Source organism: Macaca mulatta, chromosome 2, assembly GCF_049350105.2.
Source record: "Macaca mulatta isolate MMU2019108-1 chromosome 2, T2T-MMU8v2.0, whole genome shotgun sequence".
NCBI lineage: Eukaryota > Metazoa > Chordata > Mammalia > Primates > Cercopithecidae > Macaca > Macaca mulatta.
The window spans coordinates 118,784,056-118,799,655 of NC_133407.1; positions in this window are offsets into that span (position 1 = coordinate 118,784,056).

The window sequence follows — 15,600 nt, forward strand, 5'->3', positions numbered from 1 at the left end:
ACGAAACAAGTACTTGACAAAAATAATAGTACAAGTCAACTTCCAAACTTAATTTTTAAAATCTTCAATAAAATACATCCTATTTATTTCTGAAAGTATATTAAAATGATCATGACTCAAGGATGACTTAAAATAAGAAAACCCAGCAATATAATTCAGCTTCTTTTTAATAGACTAATAGAGTTTAAGGTCACAATAGTGATAGAGAAAGCATGTGGTAAATTTCAAAATGGGGAAATGAGGATGGTTAATGGGTACAAAAAATATTAATAGTTAGAAAGAATGTATAATACCTAGTATTTGATAGCACAACAGGGTAACTATGGTCAATAATAATTTAATTATACATTTAAAAATAACTAAAAGAGTATAAATGGATTGTTTGTAACACAAAGGATAAATACTTGAGGGGATGGATACACCATGTTATATGATGTGATTCTTTCACATTGCATACCTATATGAAAACATCTCATGTCCCCCATAAAAATATACACCTACTATGTACCCATACAAGTTAAAACTAAAAATTAAAACATTTAAAAAAGTAAAAAATAAGTTCAACATCCATTTCTGGAAAAAAAAAAAAAAACTTTAGAAAACTAGATTGTAAAGGAACGTCCTTAATCGAATAAAGTTTATCTATCAAAATTCATTGAAAACATCATTTTAATGAATAAGATTTAGAGGATTTTAGAAGCATTTCTTTTCAGGTCAGGACCAAGAAAAGAATTACCACCATAACAACAATTATTCAAAACATCTGGGGCTGCACGGTGGCTCATGCCTTTAATCCCAGCTGTTTGGGAGGTCAAAGTGGGTGAATCACTTGAGGTCAGAAGTTTGGGACCAACCCAGCCAATGTGGTGAAACCCCGTCTCTACTAAAAATATAAAATTTAGCTGTTAGTGGTGGCACACACCTGTAATCCCAGCTACTAAGGAGGCTGAAGCAGGAGAATTGCCTGAACCAGGAAGGCTAAGGTTGCAGTGAGCCAAGATCATCATGCCACTGCACTCCAGCCTGGGTGACAAAGTCAGTGAGACTCTGTCTCAAAACAAAAACAAAAACAAAAAAACAAAAAAATTTGGAAAGCAATAAGAGAATAAAAATCAATAGCAAAAATATTCATTATATAGAAATCCACAGGAATCAGGAGAAAACCCTTAGAATTAATAAGGGAGTTTGGCAAGCTTGACACAAACAAGAATAAGTTATAAAAACCACTAATGTGCACCTACTAAAGCAAATTTCTATTCAAAAGTATAATAAGAAAATATAAATTGTCAAATTTTCTACCTTGTGGCTGGGTCCAGTGGCTCATGTCTGTAATCCCAGCACTTTGGGAGACTGAGGCAGGCAGATCACCTGAGTCAGGAGTTCAAGCCCAGTCTGACCAACATTGTGAAACTCTGTCTCTACTAAAACAAAATACAAACAAATTTAGCTGGGCATGGTGGTGGCACCTGTAATCCCAGCTACTTGGGAGGCTGAGGCAGGAGAATCACTTGAACTCAGGAGACAGGGGTTGCAGTTAGCTAAGATTGTGCCACTGTACTCCAGCCTGGGCAACAGAATGAGACTCTGTCTCCAAAAAAAAAAAAAATTCTACCTTGAATTATCAACTAAACTGGATTTATCTCTTAGCTAACTTAATAAAGACTACACAGGATCTTTATGAAAAATGTTACATTTTATTCTAGGACATAAAAGAAGGCATACATAATGATCATGCCCAGGGTTGGGTTAATTCAACATTAGAATGCTATCAGTGTGTCCCAAACTAAGTTGAAAATTAATTCAATCCCGAGGGGGGCGGAGCAAGATGGCCGAATAGGAGCAGCTCCAGTCTCCAACTCCCAGCGGGAGCGACACAGAAGACCGGTGATTTCTGCATTTTCAACTGAGGTACTGGGTTCATCTCACTGGGGAGTGCCGGACAATCGGTGCTGGTCAGCTGCTGCAGCCCGACCAGCGAGAGCTGAAGCAGGGCGAGGCATTGCCTCACCTGGGAAGCGCAAGGGGGAAGGGAGTCCCTTTTCCCAGCCAGGGGAACTGAGACACACAACACCTGGAAAATCGGGTAACTCCCACCCCAATACTGCGCTTTAGGAAACAGGCACACCAGGAGATCATATCCCACACCTGGCCGGGAGGGTCCCACACCCACGGAGCCTCCCTCATTGCTAGCACAGCAGTCTGTGATCTACCGGCAAGGCAGCAGCGAGGCTGGGGGAGGGGCGCCCGCCATTGCTGAGGCTTAAGTAGGTAAACAAAGCTGCTGGGAAGCTCGAACTGGGTGGAGCTCACAGCAGCTCAAGGAAACCTGCCTGTCTCCGTAGACTCCACCTCTGGGGACAGGGCACAGTAAACTAAGACACACAGACACCTCTGCACAGACGCAAACGACTCTGTCTGACAGCTTTGAAGAGAGCAGTGGATCTCCCAACACGGAGGTTGAGATCTGAGAAGGGACAGACTCCCTGCTCAAGTGGGTCCCTGACCCCTGAGTAGCCTAACTGGGAGACATCCCCCACTAGGGGCAGTCTGACACCCCACACCTCACAGGGAGGAGTACACCCCTGAGAGGAAGCTTCCAAAGCAAGAATCAGACAGGTACACTCGCTGTTCAGAAATATTCTATCTTCTGCAGCCTCTGCTGCTGATACCCAGGCAAACAGGGTCTGGAGTGGACCTCAAGCAATCTCCAACAGACCTACAGCTGAGGGTCCTGACTGTTAGAAGGAAAACTATCAAACAGGAAGGACACCTACACCAAAACCCCATCAGTACATCACCATCATCAAAGACCAGAGGCAGATAAAACCACAAAGATGGGGAAAAAGCAGGGCAGAAAAGCTGGAAATTCCAAAAATAAGAGCGCATCTCCCCCGGCAAAGGAGCGCAGCTCATCGCCAGCAACGGATCAAAGCTGGACGGAGAATGACTTTGATGAGATGAGAGAAGAAGGCTTCAGTCCATCAAATTTCTCAGAGCTAAAGGAGGAATTACGTACCCAGCGCAAAGAAACTAAAAATCTTGAAAAAAAAGTGGAAGAATTGATGGCTAGAGTAATTAATGCAGAGAAGGTCCTAAACGAAATGAAAGAGATGAAAACCATGACACGAGAAATACGTGACAAATGCACAAGCTTCAGTAACCGACTCGATCAACTGGAAGAAAGAGTATCAGCGATTGAGGATCAAATGAATGAAATGAAGCGAGAAGAGAAACCAAAAGAAAAAAGAAGAAAAAGAAATGAACAAAGCCTGCAAGAAGTATGGGATTATGTAAAAAGACCAAATCTACGTCTGATTGGGGTGCCTGAAAGTGAGGGGGAAAATGGAACCAAGTTGGAAAACACTCTTCAGGATATCATCCAGGAGAACTTCCCCAACCTAGTAGGGCAGGCCAACATTCAAATCCAGGAAATACAGAGAACGCCACAAAGATACTCCTCGAGAAGAGCAACTCCAAGACACATAATTGCCAGATTCACCAAAGTTGAAATGAAGGAAAAAATCTTAAGGGCAGCCAGAGAGAAAGGTCGGGTTACCCACAAAGGGAAGCCCATCAGACTAACAGCAGATCTCTCAGCAGAAACTCTACAAGCCAGAAGAGAGTGGGGGCCAATATTCAACATTCTTAAAGAAAAGAATTTTAAACCCAGAATTTCATATCCAGCCAAACTAAGTTTCATAAGTGAAGGAGAAATAAAATCCTTTACAGATAAGCAAATGCTTAGAGATTTTGTCACCACTAGGCCTGCCTTACAAGAGACCCTGAAGGAAGCACTCAACATGGAAAGGAACAACCGGTACCAGCCATTGCAAAAACATGCCAAAATGTAAAGACCATTGAGGCTAGGAAGAAACTGCATCAACTAATGAGCAAAATAACCAGTTAATATCATAATGGCAGGATCAAGTTCACACATAACAATATTAACCTTAAATGTAAATGGACTAAATGCTCCAATTAAAAGACACAGACTGGCAAACTGGATAAAGAGTCAAGACCCATCAGTCTGCTGTATTCAGGAGACCCATCTCACACGCAGAGACATACATAGGCTCAAAATAAAGGGATGGAGGAAGATTTACCAAGCAAATGGAGAACAAAAAAAAGCAGGGGTTGCAATACTAGTCTCTGATAAAACAGACTTTAAACCATCAAAGATCAAAAGAGACAAAGAAGGCCATTACATAATGGTAAAGGGATCAATTCAACAGGAAGAGCTAACTCTCCTAAATATATATGCACCCAATACAGGAGCACCCAGATTCATAAAGCAAGTCCTTAGAGACTTACAAAGAGACTTAGACTCCCATACAATAATAATGGGAGACTTCAACACTCCACTGTCAACATTAGACAGATCAACGAGACAGAAAGTTAACAAGGATATCCAGGAATTGAACTCATCTCTGCAGCAAGCAGACCTAATAGACATCTATAGAACTCTCCACCCCAAATCAACAGAATATACATTCTTCTCAGCACCACATCATACTTACTCCAAAATTGACCATGTAATTGGAAGTAAAGCACTCCTCAGCAAATGTACAAGAACAGAAATTATAACAAACTGTCTCTCAGACCACAGTGCAATCAAACTAGAACTCAGGACTAAGAAACTCACTCAAAACCGCTCAACTACATGGAAACTGAACAACCTGCTCCTGAATGACTACTGGGTACATAACGAAATGAAGGCAGAAATAAAGATGTTCTTTGAAACCAATGAGAACAAAGATACAACATACCAGAATCTCTGGGACACATTTAAAGCAGTGTGTAGAGGGAAATTTATAGCACTAAATGCCCACAAGAGAAAGCAGGAAAGATGCAAAATTGACACTCTAACATCGCAATTAAAAGAACTAGAGAAGCAAGAGCAAACACATTCGAAAGCTAGCAGAAGGCAAGAAATAACTAAGATCAGAGCAGAACTGAAGGAGATAGAGACACAAAAAACCCTCCAAAAAATCAATGAATCCAGGAGTTGGTTTTTTGAAAAGATCAACAAAATTGACAGACCACTAGCCAGACTAATAAAGAAGAAAAGAGAGAAGAATCAAATCGACGCTATTAAAAATGATAAAGGGGATATCACCACCGACCCCACAGAAATACAAACTACCATCAGAGAATACTATAAACACCTCTACGCAAATAAACTGGAAAATCTAGAAGAAATGGATAATTTCCTGGACACTTACACTCTTCCAAGACTAAACCAGGAAGAAGTTGAATCCCTGAATAGACCAATAGCAGGCTCTGAAATTGAGGCAACAATTAATAGCCTACCAACCAAAAAAAGTCCAGGACCAGATGGATTCACAGCTGAATTCTACCAGAGGTACAAGGAGGAGTTGGTACCATTCCTTCTGAAACTATTCCAATCAATAGAAAAAGAGGGAATCCTCCCTAACTCATTTTATGAGGCCAATATCATCCTGATACCAAAGCCTGGCAAGGACACAACAAAAAAAGAGAATTTTAGACCAATATCTCTGATGAACATCGATGCAAAAATCCTCAATAAAATACTGGCAAACCGGATTCAGCAACACATCAAAAAGCTTATCCACCATGATCAAGTGGGCTTCATCCCTGGGATGCAAGGCTGGTTCAACATTCGCAAATCAATAAACATAATCCAGCATATAAACAGAACCAAAGACAAGAACCACATGATTATCTCAATAGATGCAGAAAAAGCTTTTGACAAAATTCAACAGCCCTTCATGCTAAAAACGCTCAATAAATTCGGTATTGATGGAACGTACCTCAAAATAATAAGAGCTATTTATGACAAACCCACAGCCAATATCATACTGAATGGGCAAAAACTGGAAAAATTCCCTTTGAAAACTGGCACAAGACAGGGATGCCCTCTCTCACCACTCCTATTCAACATAGTGTTGGAAGTTCTGGCTAGGGCAATCAGGCAAGAGAAAGAAATCAAGGGTATTCAGTTAGGAAAAGAAGAAGTCAAATTGTCCCTGTTTGCAGATGACATGATTGTATATTTAGAAAACCCCATTGTCTCAGCCCAAAATCTCCTTAAGCTTATAAGCAACTTCAGCAAAGTCTCAGGATACAAAATTAATGTGCAAAAATCACAAGCATTCTTATACACCAGTAACAGACAAACAGAGAGCCAAATCAGGAATGAACTTCCATTCACAATTGCTTCAAAGAGAATAAAATACCTAGGAATCCAACTTACAAGGGATGTAAAGGACCTCTTCAAGGAGAACTACAAACCACTGCTCAGTGAAATCAAAGAGGACACAAACAAATGGAAGAACATACCATGCTCATGGATAGGAAGAATCAATATCGTGAAAATGGCCATACTGCCCAAGGTAATTTATAGATTCAATGCCATCCCCATCAAGCTACCAATGAGTTTCTTCACAGAATTGGAAAAAACTGCTTTAAAGTTCATATGGAACCAAAAAAGAGCCCGCATCTCCAAGACAATCCTAAGTCAAAAGAACAAAGCTGGAGGCATCACGCTACCTGACTTCAAACTATACTACAAGGCTACAGTAACCAAAACAGCATGGTACTGGTACCAAAACAGAGATATAGACCAATGGAACAGAACAGAGTCCTCAGAAATAATACCACACATCTACAGCCATTTGATCTTTGACAAACCTGAGAGAAACAAGAAATGGGGAAAGGATTCCCTATTTAATAAATGGTGCTGGGAAAATTGGCTAGCCATAAGTAGAAAGCTGAAACTGGATCCTTTCCTTACTCCTTATACGAAAATTAATTCAAGATGGATTAGAGACTTAAATGTTAGACCTAATACCATAAAAATCCTAGAGGAAAACCTAGGTAGTACCATTCAGGACATAGGCATGGGCAAAGATTTCATGTCTAAAACACCAAAAGCAACGGCAGCAAAAGCCAAAATTGACAAATGGGATCTCATTAAACTAAAGAGCTTCTGCACAGCAAAAGATACTACCATCAGAGTGAACAGGCAACCTACAGAATGGGAGAAAATTTTTGCAATCTACTCATCTGACAAAGGGCTAATATCCAGAACCTACAAAGAACTCAAACAAATTTACAAGAAAAAAACAAACAACCCCATCAAAAAGTGGGCAAAGGACATGAACAGACATTTCTCAAAAGAAGACATTCATACAGCCAACAGACACATGAAAAAATGCTCATCATCACTGGCCATCAGAGAAATGCAAATCAAAACCACAATGAGATACCATCTCACACCAGTTAGAATGGCCATCATTAAAAAGTCAGGAAACAACAGGTGCTGGAGAGGATGTGGAGAAATAGGAACACTTTTACACTGTTGGTGGGATTGTAAGCTAGTTCAACCATTATGGAAAACAGTATGGCAATTCCTCAAGGATCTAGAACTAGATGTACCATATGACCCAGCCATCCCATTACTGGGTATATACCCAAAGGATTATAAATTATGCTGCTATAAAGACACATGCACACGTATGTTTATTGCAGCACTATTCACAATAGCAAAGACTTGGAATCAACCCAAATGTCCCTCAGTGACAGATTGGATTAAGAAAATGTGGCACATATACACCATGGAATACTATGCAGCCATAAAAAAGGATGAGTTTGAGTCCTTTGTAGGGACTTGGATGCAGCTGGAATCCATCATTCTTAGCAAACTATCACAAGAACAGAAAACCAAACACCGCATGTTCTCACTCATAGGTGGGAACTGAACAATGAGATCACTCGGACTCAGGAAGGGGAACATCACACACCGGGGCCTATCATGGGGAGGGGGGAGGGGGGAGGGATTGCATTGGGAGTTATACCTGATGTAAATGACGAGTTGATGGGTGCAGCACAGCAACATGGCACAAGTATACATATGTAACAAAACTGCACATTATGCACATGTACCCTACAACTTAAAGTATAATAATAATAAATAAATTAAAAAAAAAAAAAAAAAGAAAATTAATTCAATCCCAATTAAAATTCAAGGTTTTTTTTTAAAAAAATAGATTCTAAAATATGTATGGATAAATAAAGGTCTATAGATATTAAATAATGTTTTGAAAGAGAAGAGCACAAAGATTTTTCCTGCCAGGTATTAAGAAATATTAAAAAGCAGTAGTAATTAGGATAGTATGGCAATAAAATAAGGGCAGGATGAAAGACAAAAAGAGCAGATCAGAATACTCATGTGGACTCCTGGGTGCCTCCAGGAACTTGGCATATTACAAAAATGGCATCACAAATCAATGAGAGAAAGAACTGATTATTTGGTAAATAACCTCACTCTATGGAAAATTAAAATTTAATTGCTACCTTCCTTCAAATAAAAAATAAACTCTATATGGAATAAGAATTAAATGTAAAAGTTAAAAGTATAGAATTAATGAAGAAAGTGTAGACAATATCTTTATGACTTTGGAATAGGAAAGGATTTCTTAAGACTCCAAAATATAAATTATAAAGAGAGAAACCAATGACTTAGCTCAGGCATCAAAATTAAACATTGGCTCTCAAAGGTGACCAAGTTAACAGCCAGGGGACAGACAGCCACTCCAGGAGGTGAGTACTACCCTTGCTCCCACTTTACAGATGAGGACAATGAGGTTAATTAACTCTCCCAAAGTCCCACAGCTAGTTAAGTATAGAGCTGAGATTGGAACCCTGATAACCTGGCTGAATCCAATCTGTGCCCTTAACTCTAGTTACACAACCTTCTGGGATTTTTCTTGCTGAGGTCAAAGGAAGAGACAATGTCAGGGAAGAAAGGGTCAACAATGTTAGAATACTGCAAAGATAGCAAGGAGAGGCTATTGAATTGAATACTCCAGTGATTTCTGAAAACATCGTTTCAGGGAGGGGCGAAGATGAAGGCTATACTGGGCTTGTAGGGAAATGATCAGCCAGTGAGAAAACTCAACTGTTGTGGGAAGTCAGGGACCCCAAATGGAGGGACCAGCTGGAGCTGTGGCAGAGGAACATAAATTGTGAAGATTTATGGACACTTACCAGTTGCCAAATAATACTTTTATGATTTCTTATGTCCATCTTTAATCTCTTAATCTTGTTATCTTCGTAAACTGAGGATGTACGTCACCTCAGGACCACTGTGATAATTGTGTTAACTGTACAAATTGATTGTAAAACATGTGTGTTCGAACAATATGAAATCAGTGCACCTTAAAAAAAGAACAGAATAACAGCGATTTTTCAGGAAGACAACCATAAGGTCTGACTGCCTGCATGGTCGGGCAAAAAGAACCATATTTTTCTTCTTTCAGAGAGCCTCTAAATGGATGTGCAAGTAGGAGAGATATCACTAAATTCTTTTCCTAGCAAGGGATATTAATATTAATACCCTTGGAAAGGAATGCATTCCTGGGGGGAGGTCTACAAACAGCCGGTGTGGGAATGTCTGTCTTATGCGGTTGAGATAAGGACTAAGATACATCCTGGTCTCCTGCAGTACCCTCAGGCTTACTAGGGTGGGGAAAAACTCTGCCCTGGTAAATTTGTGGTCAGACCGGTTCTCTGCTCTCGAACCCTGTTTTCTGTTGTTTAAGATGCTTATCAACACAATATGTGCACCGCTGAACATAGACCCTTATCAGTAGTTCTGCCTTTGCCCTTTGCCTTGTGATCTTTATTGGACCCTTATCAGTAGTTCTGCTTTTGTCTTTTGTCCTGTTCCCTCAGAAGCATTGGTCTTTGTTAGACCCTTATTAGTGGTTCTGCTTTTTCCTTTGAAGCATGTGATCTTTGTACCTACTTCCTGTTCTTACTTACACTCCCTCCCCTTTTGAAACCTTTAATAAAAACTTGCTGGTTTTGAGGCTCAGGCAGGCATCACGGTCCTACTGATATGTGATGTCACCCCTGGCTGCCCAGTTGTAAAATTCCTCTCTTTGTACTGTCTCTCTTTCTCAGCTGGCCAATACTTATGGAAAATAGAAAGAACCTATGTTGAAATATTGGGGGCCGTTTCCCCCAATACTCAGCCTTGTAAGCTCTAACTCTAGAAAGTTTAAAAAGGACCCATCTTTTCTTTTTCTTTCTTTTTCTTTTTTTTTGAGATGGAGTCTTGCTCTGTTACCCAGGCTGAAGTGCAGTGGCACGATCTCGGCTCACTGCAAGCTCTGCCTCTCGGGTTCACGCCATTCTCCTGCCTCAGCCTCCAGAGTAGCTGGGACTACAGGCGCCTGCCACCACGCCCGGCTAATTTTTTGTATTTTTAGTAGAGATGGGCATCTTTCTTCTTAATATAAGCCACTGTAGTGTTTTGGGGTTTGCGTTGTGATAGTATATTTTTAAAATTTTTTGGATAATGCTATTGATTGTGAACAAAACAACAGTTATAAAATTCATGATCCTTACTCTCCAGAACAGATTCTTCACAAATTCAGGATGTCTGGCGAGTTATGGCCAAAGCCATTCTCAATAAATTGGTTTTCAAACTAGCATCTCCAACTAATATTTTCCACAGTGTGCAACCCCCATTCTTGTTTGCAGCAAGGCGTTGGAATGAAACCATACTCTGTTTGTTCTCCGGCTCACATTATGACCTGCTATAAAAAGAATTAATATTCATAAATCTTTTTTACTGCACTAATCTCAATGTTTTAAAGTGGTGATTACCACCTGACATGGGGGCAGGCCCAAGACTAAAAGGAATCTTCAGAGAGCACAAGACCCTATTCCCTCATGAGTGTTCAAAGAGGAAAGTGATGGAAGGATTCACATGTTGAAACTGGGCATAAACATGAACATTTTGAGGAGCTTTCTATAAGATCTCTAGATATGTTGGGGTAAAAGTGTCCTGACATTTTTTTTGGTAATGTCTGGGAACACAAGCAGGAGTATTAAGCATGGGTTATGTAACATGGAACACACCACATGGCTAACCTTTTTTAAATTGTCCAGATGGGTCCTACAGTTTGAAAAGCTTAAAAATGTCTCCTGTTATATCCATGTTTTCTGTAATTAAAGTTTCCTCAGATTCTGACAGCTGAGCAGTAGATTGGTTTCAACTATAGCCAAATCTACTAAGAGAGCCCACTGGCTTCATAATCCTAGCCAAGGAGAGGTAGACCTTGTCCAACAGGAAACTGAACATGCTGGAAACCAGAATAAAATGGCACATAAAAGCAGGGAAACTGGGGAGAGAATCATTACAGGCTTTGCATATGATTCTACTGGGTTAGTGCAAATGTGATTGCAGTTTTTGCAATTACTTTTAATGGCAAAAACTGCAATTACATTTGCACCAATATAATAATTAGAAGAATAAAAAAGGATGGTGCATGTTGTTGAAGATCCTTGTTTTCAGTTCAGGGTCCAGGGTTATCAAGATTGGGGATGTCAACCAGGAGGAGGACTCATTCATTCAATAAATATTTATTGAATTTCCATTATGTCAGAGAGCACCAGGCAAGGCACTGGGGGATGTAACGGTGAGCATAGCAGAGCTTAAAATGAAGAGGACAAGATGGATAAAGAATGAGAAGAAGGAAAGTACAATCTGAGATAAATGCTTTTAAGAAAAGTAATAACTTTAGAGAACTAGTAAAGGAAGCTAATCATGTCTTGGGCATCAGGAAAATTCTAAAGAATTTGAAGGAACAGCAGTGGGATGGAGAAGTCATTCTAGGCAGAGGAACAAAAATGTGCAAAGGCCCTGTGGTGGGAGGGTACAAAGAACTGGGAGGGAAAGGGAGTTCTCTCTGGGGTCAAAGAGGGGAAGGAGTTGAGTAGTGAGAGGAGAAGAAAACAAGGTAAGCATCTATATTTGCTCACATCCCTCAACTTACCACAGCTTGAATTCTTCCACATCGCTTTTCTGACACTGCTGCCACCCAGTTCATCAGTGACCTCCATAATGCTTACCTTGGTAGGAGCAGTTCGGTTCTTATCTCACGTGACTGCATGGCTGGGTGGAATCAGACAATGCTGCCCACTGTCAACTCCTGAGACTCCCTTCTCCCACTTCCTAGACTGAGTCTTCTTGGGTTCCTTTCAAGGAGTGTCTTGGCCCAACCTTTAGTTGTTGACCTTCTCCTGCATCCTGTTTAATAGATTCTCTTCTTCTTTATGTACTCCACTGTGTCCATTGGAGACAGTGGGACAACCCCACTCTGTCCCACAGTTGTTCTCATCCATGGGCTAATGTCTGGGTTTGAATTATTCCCCAAATAGGCCCTGATCAGGAAATGAAGACAACATGACTGTGGAGAAGAGAGCTGGGAAGGGAAGATGGTCAATAACTAGTGCATTCTAGGCCGGCTTCCCAGTAAGTGAGTAGAGTTAATTCTGCTGAGGATCTCTGGGATGGGATGGAGAACACACCCTTCAGAGTGATCCTGCCTGAGAGTTGAGGGACCCAGGGTATTTAAACACAACTACAGACCATTAGACATCATTGGTTAGGAGGTGCTCCTGGAATATGTTAATTCCAGCAAGAGGAAAGCATCAGGCACGGCAATACAGGTGTTGGCTATTGAGAGTTGAGTTGAGTTGAGTCTATGTGCCTTGAGTGATGAGGATGGGAGAGTGTGGGTTGGGCTGAACAAATTCACTCCAGCCCTTTCAACCAAATGTTTTAAACATGCCATTGCCAGGAACACTCAAACAGATGAAAGGACATTGGAGGAAGCAGCATGAGAGCAAGCTGCAAACTGCAAGCTGCAAGCACCAACTGGCTATCGGCACGCATGAAGATCAGATGGCTAACTCAGTTGGTAGAAATGCAAGGTCATGCCCCATCCCACTCTCACCTGCTTCCTGACTTTCTATTGCAGTGAATAGTTCCATCCCCTCACAGTAATCCGGATCAAAACTCTCGGTGACATCCTTGACTCCTCCCTGTAACTTGCCTCTCACATCTATTCAGTTGCCAGATTCAATAGACTGTAGTTCTTGAACACTTTTGAAATCCATCCACTTCTCTTCATGCCACCACCACCCTGGTGAGACTGCACTCATCTCTCACTTGGACAGCAATAGCTGACTCCTCTTCTTCCATCCCCACTGCTCTGTTTCTGAAAGTGAGCCTCAATCCATTCTCCACTTGGTAGCCAAAACTACCTTCTAAAGTTCAAATATGATCAGATTAGTTCCTTGCTCAAACCCCTTCAAAGTCTGCATCCCTGCCTTTCCAGAACCCACCTTTCCTCCCCAGCACCCACCTCCCTTGTATGAGGGGTCTGCATGACCTGGCCTGCCTTAACTTCCTGGGACACACATCTCATTTTCTTCTTTGTGAATTCATGCTCCAACCAAAGGGAATCCCTGGATGGGCTCCTCCCTTCTGTCCTCTGGACCTGGTTTATGCAATTCCCTCTGCCTGGAATGGTCTTTTTTCCCCAGCCTCTCTGAATCTGGGTAATCCTACTCACCTGGTCAAAACTCACAAGGGACATCACTTCCTTCAGGAGGATTTCACTGATCCCCAGTTCTGGGCAAGGTGTCCCTTGTCCCTTTCACATATCTGTTGAGTGTGGACTCTGATGAACAAAAGAGACCACCAGATTCTCCCTAGGGAGCTCATTTCCTGATGCCCAAGACCTCCAGTGTCCTCAACCCAGAGACAGGTCTGTGGCATACACCTGAGAGTAAGGGAGCCAACTGAGGGTAGGATCAGCTCTGAGATGTTCTCAAAGCAGGGAGGAGGCCTGGGGTGCTGATTGAGGAGCTACAGATTCCTCTCCAGGAAAGGGAAAAAGGTGCTGTGATGGTTAATATTAGGTGTTAACCTGATTGGACTGAAGGATGCAAAGTATTGTTTCTGGGTGTATCTGTGACAGTGTCGCCAGAGGAGACTGACATTTGACTCAGTGGACTGGGGGAGGAAGACCCACCCTCAATGTAGGCGGGCATCATCCACTTGGCTGCCAGTGTGGCTAGAAAAAGCAGGCAGAAGAGGGTGAAATAAGCTGGGTTGCAGAGTTTTCTGGCTTTTATCTTTTTCTGTGCTAGCCGCTTCCTGCTCTTGAATATCAGACTCCAGATTCTTTGGCCTTTGGACTCTTGGACTTACACCAGTGGTCTGCCAGGGGTTCTCAGGCCTTTGGTCACAGAATGGAGGCTGCACCATTGGCTTCCCTACTTTTAAAGCTTTGGGACTCAGACTGAGCCACTGTTGCCTTCCTTGCTCCTCAGCTTACAGATGGCCTATTGTGGGACTTCATCTTGTGATCGTGTGAGTCAATTCTCCTTAATAAACTCCCTTTCATACGCACATCTATCCTATCACTTCTGTCCCTCAAAAGAACACTGACTAACACAGGGGCCCATTGCAGTTGTGCCTCTATGGTCCCTGCAATAGTTCTATGTCAGGTGGCAGAGCTTCTGCAACCTGGAGCTTCTTTCCAGAATGCATTTCCTTGACAGACAGTGATGCACCTGCTCTGACAGGGATGGGACAGGGCCAGGAGTGTTAGAAAAAAGAGGCAGGACAGAGCTGAGGGAAGCAGCAGTACCTGAGCCCTCTTTGCCAGAGAGATCCAGAAAGGGCCACTCCCCCAGCAGTGTCAGCGCAGAGGCTGGAGTGGGAGAAACCGTGTAGTCAGGAGAATAATAGCCCCAACCCCGCTCAGCACATTCTCCAAAAACATGTTTTTTCAACAAAACATTTTAAACACTGCATTGCCAGGAGCATCGAGGTTGATAGAAGAACATGAGGGGAAGTGGCATGAGAGCAAGCCTGTGCTCTCTGCTACAGAGACAGGAGCCAGACGTGCCTTTTCCATGTGTTCATTTCCAAGTCCCAGCTGGTAGGCCACACGACAGCACAGGCCTGCTCTTCGTCAATGATAGGTCCTCACTCGCTTCATTTTGCTAGATCTTCAATTTATAGCTTCACCAAGCTGGCTTTCCTGGGCTGCAGACTCAAAGAGCCTTCTGCCTAATGACAGTTTTATTTGCCTGTCTTTTGTAGATTTCAAATAGAAAAGATCTTACATTGGGCTTGTCTTTCACCACTAAGCCTGCTTCTCCTCTGCTTTGCTATTCCAGTGAATGTCTCCACCATCTACCCATTTGTCCAAGTGGGAAACTTGACCAGAGATCCTCAGTGCCTCCTGTCTGCCTCACCTCCCCATATCCAACTGTCACCACATAACTTCCAAACCGCCCACTTGACGCCCTGCCTCTTCCTCTTCCTGTGTTGAGAATACTACCTCCCCTCACCTGGAAGACTCCAATCACCTCTGCTCCCAGCCTGGCCCCTCTGTGGTGCCTGTGGCTCCCCCATCTCCAGGCTAGTCTCCACCAGAGATCTGGAGGGATCTTGGGTATGTGAACCTTCAGAGAGAAAGAGGGAGATGAGGGTAGAGAGGGAGGGAGAAAAAGAGTGAGAGCACATTACTATTGCTCCCCTCAGGGTGCCTTGGGGGACTGGGAAAACCCTTGAGTGGCTGTTGACAAATGGCAGCAGGCCCACTCAGGAGGCTGGTTTTCAGAGGAGAGGTGATCATCACATGATGTTTAGTGAAGATGAGCTCTAAGAAGGAAAGCCTCAAGGGAATGGGGGAAACTGGTGCTTTGAATGCTCTAGAGCCTTGCTTTTCTATTATTCCAGAAGCC